This window comes from Bison bison, unplaced genomic scaffold (assembly GCF_000754665.1).
Source record: "Bison bison bison isolate TAMUID 2011002044 unplaced genomic scaffold, Bison_UMD1.0 scf7180017864199, whole genome shotgun sequence".
Classification (NCBI taxonomy): Eukaryota; Metazoa; Chordata; class Mammalia; order Artiodactyla; family Bovidae; genus Bison; species Bison bison.
Genome location: NW_011494771.1, coordinates 3,386,362 through 3,396,175, shown reverse-complemented (window position 1 = coordinate 3,396,175; position 9,814 = coordinate 3,386,362). Strand labels below are relative to the sequence as shown.

The window sequence follows — 9,814 nt, the reverse complement described above, 5'->3', positions numbered from 1 at the left end:
ACCAGCCCATCCTAAAGGAGATCAGTCCTGAGTGTTCACTGGAAGGACTGATGCTGAAGCTGAAGCTGAAGCTCCAATACTTTGGCCCTCTGATGCAAAGAGCTGACTCATTTGAAAAGACCCTGATGCTGGGAAAGATTGAGGGTAGGAGGAGAAGGGGACGACAGAGGATGAGATGGTTGGATGGCATCACTGACTCAATGGAGAGTAAACTCCGGGAGTTGGTGATGGACAGGGAGGCCTGGCATGCTGCAGTCCATGGGGTCGGAAGAGTCAGACACGACTGAGCGACTGAATTGAACTGAACTGAACTGAATGGTAAAATATAAAGGAAATAGTAAAGTGACCCTTGCGATGGATGGTTTAGTGGTGGCCACGGGGCAAGTTCGGACTCTCCTGGTTGGAGGTGGGGGATTTCCCCCTCCGGAGCAGGTTGTGTATGACTGTCCCTGGTGGGGCCCTTTAAAAAGAGCGTGCCTTTTGGAGTTGGGTAGGGCTGGCTGGATTTGAATGCTGGATTCTCCACTTACTCTCAGAGTGAAGGTAGGAAGTTTACTCTCTCTGATCTGTGTCAGGAGGAATAATATGATCACCGACTCTAGTGGTCTTCACAGCTCATCCTATGTACCATCTGAAGCCCAGGAGACTCTCAGAAATGTTCATTAGCTTCCACCCTAATTGATAAGCTTGACACATGCTGTAGGCATTAGAGGACTGGATCTGGGACTCGTATTATTCACTGCCTTGTCCATACACTGCTTAACACGTAGTCAGGCCTCTGTGAGTGAATGGCAGATGCTCCATGAAGAAAGGAGTCTTTGCTGTGCCACCCATACAGCGGTTCTGGCTTTGCAGGGTGTGGAGCGGGGAAAGAAGGAGGGAGAGAGAGAAAGAGGGAGTGTGTGTCTGCGTGTGTGTGTATGTGTGTGTGTGTGAACCAACCAAGAGTTAGGCTGTGTTTCTCTAGTCTCTGAAACATGCTAGGTCGTATGACCTTCACCATGTGTATTCCTGATGTAGGGAGCAAATGCTTAAGATGATGCATTCATAGAACCCCTGCTGCACGCCCATCTAACCACCTCTGAGATAAGTTGAATCCCGGTTGTAGCAGCCTGGCTTCTGGCCTGTCCCATCAGCTCTTGAATACCTCCCCTGATGGGGTGATCACTGCCCCTGAAAGATGATGTTGACAGTTCTACTGGTCCTCCTTCCCAAGGCTTGCATGCACTGCCCTAGCTCTCTGGGTTCTGATCCTTGGGGTCCTCCACTGCAACAGGCCCCCTCTCACAGAGAACTTTCAAGTTGATGAAGGCAGATGCCATGTCCTTTCTAGGTCTTCTCCATTGGGTTGACCGCCTACTTAGCTGGGTGGCATGGCTCATGTGGTGTGGCTTATGCCCCTTGACCTTGTGTCTCTGGTTCCCCAGCCCTTGAGCACTATTTAAGGCCAAAGCTAAGTGACACATCACCCACATCCAGCTCACAGGATGTACTGGGGACATCTGTTCAGCCGGCCGAGGAGCTGAAGGTCCCTGAGTTGCTCTTTGATGCGGATGATTTCAAGAAATACAGAGAGAGGTGACTTCTTCTACCACACGGAAGGGAATCAGGTGGCAAAGTCTCTTCCCCTTCTTAACTCTCTGGCCTGGAAAGTGACTTATTTAGTGACAGTAAGTCAGTCTGTCTGGGTTTCAGGAGGTGGCCCTTGGAGACTGAGCGTTCCTCCTTCCTTTTGTGACCTTGCTGCGGGGGGCCTTCCACTGACCACTCAGGCTCAGTTGGGGACTGTGGCCCAGGGCAGTGGAAAGGGCATGAAAATGAGAGCCTGGGGATTGGGCGCCTTGTCTCTGCTCCACCTGGAAGAGTCTCTGTGCAGGGTTTTCATTCTCTAAAAGGCCTTACCTGTTTAAGGTGTGGAGGGTCGGCCTTTCCGAGCCCAGCAGTGTGGGTGCCCTGAGGGGGTGCCTGAGAAGGTCAGAAAGTGGAGAGAAAGCCCCCAAGGCCTCACCTGTAAGCTCCCCACCCCGTTTTCAGGTTTCTTGCCTCTTTCCTCCTGTACCGCCTGCATGCCCTCAGTTAGGGGGCGTCTCTGATTCTCAGCCCATCTACTAGGCGCTTCCGCCGGCTGGGAGCACTCTCTGGCCAGTCTCTCTAGACAGGGTTGGATCCAAACCCCTTGGCCTGCCACGTCTGCCCTTAACTCTGAACCCAGCCTCCTCTCTTGCCCCCCTCCTCCCACTAGCAGTTCCTGCTCCAGCCACACTGAAATTGAGGGGGTCCCCCTATCTGTGTTCCTGCAGACAGATTACACTGGGAAGCAGAAGTCATCATAACACAAAACTATGCACTCATAAACTCCCTGCTCATGTCCAGCCCACCCACATCTGAAGATAATCAGTCATTTACTGATTGCCAGACGTTGTAAACATCTGTCAGTCCAGGGCAAGGTTAGAAGAAACCCTTAAGTGACCTCCGTTTGGCTTCCTCGCTGCCCATTCCCTCTCCACTGCAAACCGAGTGAGGCCCCAGGCCCACTGAAGGCTCACAAGCCCAATTTTCCCAATTCAGAGTTTTGCCCTGCCCCACCAGCTGTGTGACCCTGGGCAAGTTAAATAACCTCTCTGTGCTGGTATGCTTTATCTGTAAAATCAGAGTAACGCTAGTTCCTGCCTGCCAGAGTGACTATGGCATTAAGTGAGTTAATACGTGTGAAGGCTTAGAACAGTGTTTCTTGGCACAGGGTGAACACCCGTTAAATGTTAGCTATTGATACTGGTGTGCCCTCACAGCTTTTTACTACCCCTTGACTCATGTACTGGCCCAAAGCGAGTTGTGTTGGTAATTATGTATTATATAAACCGATGAGAACAGAGCTGTTTCATGAAAAACGAGGTTGAGCACTTTGGAAGGCACGGATAACGTTGATTTGCTAAAAACTTGTCACCAAATCATTGAGAGGCAGAACAGCTGTAAAAAAAAAGAAATGGAATAAAAAATAGTAAAACTCGAAGGAAGCTGTATTCCATATGTTTGGCTGATGACTCAACTTTTGCACTGCTTTAAAGAAAGGGAAATCAGAAATTGTACAATCAGGAGGATGTGTTTCGCAAGAAAGACCATCTGCATCTCTGGTCCATGGGCCAAAGAAAGACGCTGTTTCTTGACTGGCTCATTAATGTGCAGCTATAGTGAATACCTACGTGTTGGTCCTTTACGTTGCCCACTTGTTCGGTGACATGGCACTGGGAGAGACGGGGGACAGGACTAGTTCTGTCCAAGGGAGGGGGGCCACGACCAGTAACTGCACGTCTTGCCCAGACTGCAGACAAAGGTGCTGTGGGCAGATTTCTTGAGTTAGCTGCATTTGCCACGAGCCTCCTCTGAACCAGGCACTGATCCAGAGTCTGATAATACCACAGGTGACCATGGGAGTGGCCAAGAAAGTGGACACAAGTCCCTGCCCTCCTGGGACCTCACGGTGTGTGGGGGTGGGGGGCTGTAGACAGAAGTAAAGGGCAAATATCTGGCACTTGCTCCAGCTGCTTGCTCTACACCAGGGGTTCCCAGCCGCCGGGATCTGATGCCTGATGATCTGAAGCGGAGCTAAGGTGAGAATAATAGAAATAAAGGCACAGTAAAGGTAATGCACTCGAATCATCCCCAGAACGTCCCCCCTCCCCACCTCCCCAGTTTTTCTGCAGAAAATTGTCTTCCACGAAACCCATCCTTGGTGCCAAATAGGTTGCAGACTCCTGCTCTCAGGGGAAGAGAAGCAGGAAGAGACTTGAGTCCTGCTCTGGGGAAGTTCTCGGGGACCCGGGCAGAATCAGGCCAGCTACCATGAAAAGGAGATTAAAAAATGATGGTGACCCTCTAGGTAAATTACAAGAAAGTGACTTAAAAATACAAAAACTTAAAGAGGTCTTAGGAACATGAGTGAAGTCTCGAAGGGTCTTTTGCAAATGATTCTTTTAATTATGAGGAGTGAAGAAGTTTGTGTTTTGTGAGAAAACTTGCTACAACGGGCTCAGTGTAAGATTCATTCATTCTTTTTTTTTTTTTTTAAAGGGAAGTATAGGTGATTTGATTCATTGTTTTGGGGGACAACACTCAGAGCAAACTTTTAAGTGACAGCTTCAGGTTTAAGCATAAGACTCATTTTATATTTAGAATTAGTTAAATTTAAAATTAGTTAAATGAGAATTAGACTCATTTATATTTAGAATTAGTTATCAGTGATATAGTATAGTGATATAGTATACACTTACAATGTGTAAAAAATATATGATTAATTTATGAATATAGAATATGTTGTATTTATAACTGTTTCCTTTTTCAAGATAGCCTCCTAAACAGACTGTAAGCCAAGTAACAGGAGTGGCCCAGGATCGCAGTCAGCGGTAGAGATGGGAATCCGAAGCAGATGGTGGCAGTTTGCATTTTCAAGATAAAGTTCCTCCCCACACAGGCCCTATAAATATCTGGCCCTTATTTTCAGTGGCTTCACTTCAAGTGGCTTTTTTCTGGGCCCTCTTCTCCACGAAGTCTCAGCTCCCCAGGTCTTTGCTTCCACTGTACCCACTTCCCTGCTCGATCAGCACCTCTCAGCTTCCTTCCTCCCCCGTCACTGTCTTCATCAGAGATCCCCCAGTGAGTTGGCTCACGTGCAGGGGAGAAGCCCTGTATGCCCGTGTCCCCCCGGCTCAGCACTGCCACCAGAGGGACAGGGTGGCAGGCTGGCCCTCCCTCTGCCTTGACGGCCGGACAGACCTGGGGAAAACAGGATGGGTGGGGATCCCCAGAATGAATGGCCAAGGCGGGTTAAAGGCTCTGGTGGAGCCGTTCCCCGGTGTAACAGGCAATGTGATCTCCGCATATCAGCTGCTGTCCCGAATGTCTAGGCCCCAGAGGGCTGAGGGGTCCCGGAGCTGGGGAACGTTCGTGGCTGCCTTCCCACCCTGCAATTTCCCGGCAACGCTGAGAATGCCTGACGTGTGTTTTGGGCAGTGTTTGGTACTCCACAAGGAACATTTCCTCCCTCTGTCTGGTGTGTGCTTATATGCTGATTAGCCATTGCAGAAGGCAGGGACAGTGACCGGAATCACCAGGGGTCACAGCCAGGTGAGGGCTGAGCCAGGAATCGGAAGCAGGTGGTGGTGGTCGCCCTGCTCAACACAGCAATGATGCCTTAAAGCAGCAGTTCCCAACCTTTTTGGCACCAGGGACCGGTTTCACGGAAGACAGTTTTTTCCATGGCCTGGGGCGGAGGGTGGGAGGGATAGTTTGGGGATGATTCAAATGCATTACATTTATTGTCTACTTTATTTCTGTTATTAGTACATTAGTTTTATCTCAGATCATCAGGCATTAGATCCCAAAAGTTGGGGACCCCTGCCATAAAGGATCATCTTATTAAAGCTCAGGAGTAACTCTGGGAAGCCGGTGGGGCTTTCCGGCATCTTTTGCAGTGGGGATAACTGAGATGCATCAGGTTGAAAGGAATGTGAGGCCCGGGAGTTGCTTGCGAACATTCAGTTTTGTTGTCTGGTGTTCAGGTTGGAGCTGCCTGAACAAGCACGAAGGGGATGACCTTGGGGAGGCCTCAGAAGGCGTTCCTGGTCTCCATATGCATCTTGCTGTTCTGGCCTGGAGCCCCCCACCCTTTGTGTGTGGTGGGGTCTATGGAAGGCAGACCTTGACCCTGCGGCACCCCACTTTCACTGAAACTGCTTTATCCCAGTAAGAGCCACGTGCCCTGTGGCTTTTGGAAGAAAGGACTATTTTGTCTTATTCTACGGGCGCTGGGAAAGAGGAGACTAAACACTGGAGACCCCCCCCACCCTACCCCCAACCTGCGGGCACGCTTTGAGGAGGAGGCGAGGGTGGCCGGGCTGGGCTGGAAGGTGAGGCTGGACTCCTGGTAAGTGTCAGGCTCCCTGGCACAGGGCTTCCCTGTGTTGTATAATCAGCTGTCACTTCAGCATTTCCCTGCACCGTGCTTCGCAAGTACAGATCGAACATTAAACAAACAGTGACTGCTTTATAAATATTTAACTCCCACTGTTTAGGAATTGCTTGAGGCAGGAGACAAAATAAGAGTTCCTGGCGGGCTGCTGCGTGGCCCCTCTTTAGTGGCTTTGGATTGTGAAGATCAGGGTGTTTTGGAGGTTGAAGGGCAGCTGTATTCTGAAAGCCTTTTGTCCAAAGGCTTTCCAATGGTGGTATCTTCTCTCTGTTTTGGGTGGGAGGGTGTGGTCTGGGGACTTGTTCGGGCCTAGCACGCTGTATTACAGAGGCCACCAGCTAACATTTCTTTCTTTCCTTTTTAATATATATTTATTTATTCAGCTGTGCCAGCTCTTAATTGTGGCCTTACTTGCTGCATGTGGGATCTAGTTCCCTGACCAGGGATTGAACCCCGGCCCCCTGCATTGGGTGCACAAAGCCTTAGCCACTGGACCACCAGAGAAGTCCCCCAACTAACATTTCTGTACAGTGAATGGAACCCATCATTGGTGGTGTTATTGTCATTCCTTCCTATGACAGCAGAACTTTTTTGTTTTTTTTAAAGTAACAGCTTTAATGACATACCCTACAAGTCACCCATTTAAAGTGTACAGTAAGAGGTTTCAGCATGCTAGGGGAACTGTGCTACTATCCCTGCAGTCCATTGTAGAATATTTTATCACCCTCAAAGATTGTCTTCATTAGCAGTCACCCCGCCCCCATCCTAGGGAACCACCTGTCTGCCTTCTGGCTCTGTGGATTTGTCTCTTCTGGCCACCTCATACACATGGACACATACTAACTTGTTTCCCTTAGCACAGCGTTTCCAAGATTCATCCCTGGAAGTTCTAGCATATATCAATACTTAATTCTTTTTCACGGCTGAATAATATTCCATTGTATGGAGAGGGCTCCTTTTGTTTATTCTCATCTGTTGCTGGACGTGTGGAGACAACAGAAAAAAAAAAATCAGGATGTGGCCGACTGAGAACCATCCAACGGCGGCAAAACTCACGCACGAATGAGGCTCTCCACCTCATTTCCACCACCTCTCTGGGAAAAGTTTAGGAGGTCGTCGTTAAGCCCGAGGCGGAGGTTACAATCTGTACAGCTGACAAGCCACTCAGCTTTTATTTAGCTCTAGCTGCATGCCAGGCATAAACCCATTGGTAATTCATTGGAAATATCTGATCATATAATCTCTTGCAGAGATCTACACGCTTATCATAGACCAATCCTGCTGGGTTTTTTTAGGTGGGAGAGTTAAGTCCGTGTTCTCGGCCTGTTTCCTTTGACTTCATATGCTGGCCCTCTCTGGGAGGGAGGAGCAGAGAAGAGAGATGACCTTCAATCGGCCTTCGTGTCTCACGCCCCGCAGACGCGCGTCTCCGTCCGGCCGTCTTCCCCTGGGGCTGTGCTCACCCTCTGTGTCTGTCACTTCCCAGATGTTTCCACACTCACTTGGAAGGCAGATTCAGCCCTGACCCAGGCTCTGGCTTAGGCAGCCCGACTCTGCAGGAAATGTTAAAAAAACGGGGCCTGTTGTCCTTCCTGGTCATCTCCCAGTCATTAAATTATGACTAATTGTAATAAATGCTGTTGATGTCCCACCCGGACCCCCTTTACCGGACCGGCACACTCACCCCCCAGCTGTTCAAGTTCACGGTCTGGCGTCGGCTTCTCTGGAGATCTGCTGCCTCATCCAGGAAGTTGCTCACCCCCCACCACCCCCAGTCTCTGCTGACTCAGGGGTACAAAAGGCCAGACCCCCTGCTTCGAAGTGGGAGTAAGCCCTGTGGTCCCATTTAACTACCAGAGCTGCTGGTGAGCTCAGGCTGAGGCTGGAGTCCAAGCCACGCCCAGCCTGTGGGTCCTGCATCCCTCGCTCCCTTTCTCCTGAGCACATTCCCCTGTGAGCTCTCACACAGGGATCTTCATCTCTGTTTCTGGAGTGTGCAGCCTGATACCTGACCTCTGAGCAAAGTCCCTTCCAGAGTCCCTTCTGATGACGTCTGGTCTTGGAGATTCTCTGCCTGAGCTTTCTGGCTTGGCTCCCTGAGTGTTTGGTTTTGTTGGTTCGGGTTTCAAAGTCTTTTCAGGCTAATCGGACCCTCGGAAAGGTCTGCACTGAATCACAGTTCTGGCATGTTTTCCCTCCTTCCTCCCCTCCCTCTGTATTTCCTTTCTTTCTCTTCCTCCTTTCATTCCCCACGAGCATCCTCTCCTGTGTCCACAATGACCTCAGCAGAAAGGAAAAAGAAAAAAAAAACTTGAGAAGGCAGGTGGATAGCTCACTAGCCTTAGTACCCAATGGCCCTGGGTCTGGTGTAAGCCCTGCCTCCCTGTAACCAGGGAGTCTGTAGTGGAGACTCCTCTAATCCTTGGTAATCTCTACTTCTCAGCATTGTCACTAGGATCAGGATGACCCAGAGGGGTGGCACAGTGCAGTGACTGGCAGAGTCTAAGTTCAGCATGCAGGACTAGGAAAGCGTCCCAAAGGACTGTTGGATGTCCTAATACTGGATACCCTGGATACTCCGGGCTTCACCCTTGGCAACCAGTTATTATCTGTCTATTCAGGCTTTAGTTCGCATTGTACTTTCTTCCTGGGCCCCTCTTCCTTTTTTCTCTGAGCCCCACTGAAGGCAATGTTCAAATGCCACTTCCTCCCTGAAGCCCTCAGGTACCTGGCATGTGGGATCAATACTTTCCAGCAAAGCGCTACTTCACTTCCTGAACAAGGGGTGTGTGTGGAGGGTAATGACGAAATAGGAGAGTGTGTCCTGGAGTCAGACAGGTAGGCGTTGGAATTCTGACCCTGTCTCTCACTAGCTGGGTGACTTCGGGCTGGTCAGCTGTCCCCACCACCCACTCAGACCCTGTGCACATTATAGATGCGGTGTCAGCAGTGATTTCTCCACATCTGTCACCTCCGAGTCCGCTCGCAGTTAGTGGGATGAGTAAACAACAGGCAAGCAGTGTGTTAGTCGTCCAGTCATGTCCGACTCTTTGCAATGCTGTGGACCGTAGTCCGCCAGGCTCCTTTGTCCATGGGATTCTCCAGGCAAGAATACTGCAGTGGGTTGCCATTCCCTTCTCCTGGGGATCTTCCAGACCCAGGGATTGAACCCAAGTTTCCTGCATTGCAGATGTATTCTTTACCACCTTAGTTAGCAAGGAGTGGGATTAAGTAAATGCAGTGTTGTGTGAGTTTAACACCAAGCTAAGGGTTAAACATTTTCTAAAGGTTCTGTGAGTCACTGGTGGGTGAGGTGGTCTCTCTGGTTGCCTTATCTTAGGGGGTTGTCTCCTGCCACCTGCGCTCCGCTTGCTGCTCCAACACTCAGGCCCAGAGAGCTGAGCTAAGAGGGGGACAAAAGGGATCACCTTGTCCCTGGAAATTGGAAACGAGGCTTGATTCTGAGATGTGGTCATTGTTTTCAAAGGTCGGCCATGGAGGAGTTCACCGTCTTAAGCACCAGCCCCCAAGGTTGCCCCCATGAAACAGGAGGGCGACGAGTCACTTCTCACCTCCCCCCTCTCTCTGACCTCTGTCTTGGGCGCCCCTCGCCTCCCTTCGAAAGGAACCGAGTGCTGCTCACGGCCCGCTGCGGTGGCTGCGGAGAGGGGCCGAGAATAAGCTCATGTTGGCGGCAGCCCTCCAAATACAGCAGGGCTGGGTTGACCTTTAAATAGACGGGCTCTGGGCCACTCAGTTCCTGGAAGTTTGAAGAAAGTCAGCCTTTCAAGTGATGCGACTTCCAACCTCAGGAAAGGTCCCTGTGTTTGCGAAGGCCATAATTGACTG

General features: G+C 50.3%; 1 long non-coding RNA gene across 1 annotated transcript; it reads right to left on the bottom strand.

The window, feature by feature from the left end:
- Window positions 1–6,552: 6,552 nt before the first annotated feature.
- LOC104991740 lies at window positions 6,553–9,064 on the bottom strand. The gene is made up of 2 exons (XR_825636.1): window positions 7,650–9,064; window positions 6,553–7,518 (listed from the first exon to the last, which is right to left on the bottom strand). It is a non-coding gene; the product is annotated as an uncharacterized LOC104991740 (long non-coding RNA).
- Between the last annotated feature and the right edge of the window lie 750 nt (window positions 9,065–9,814).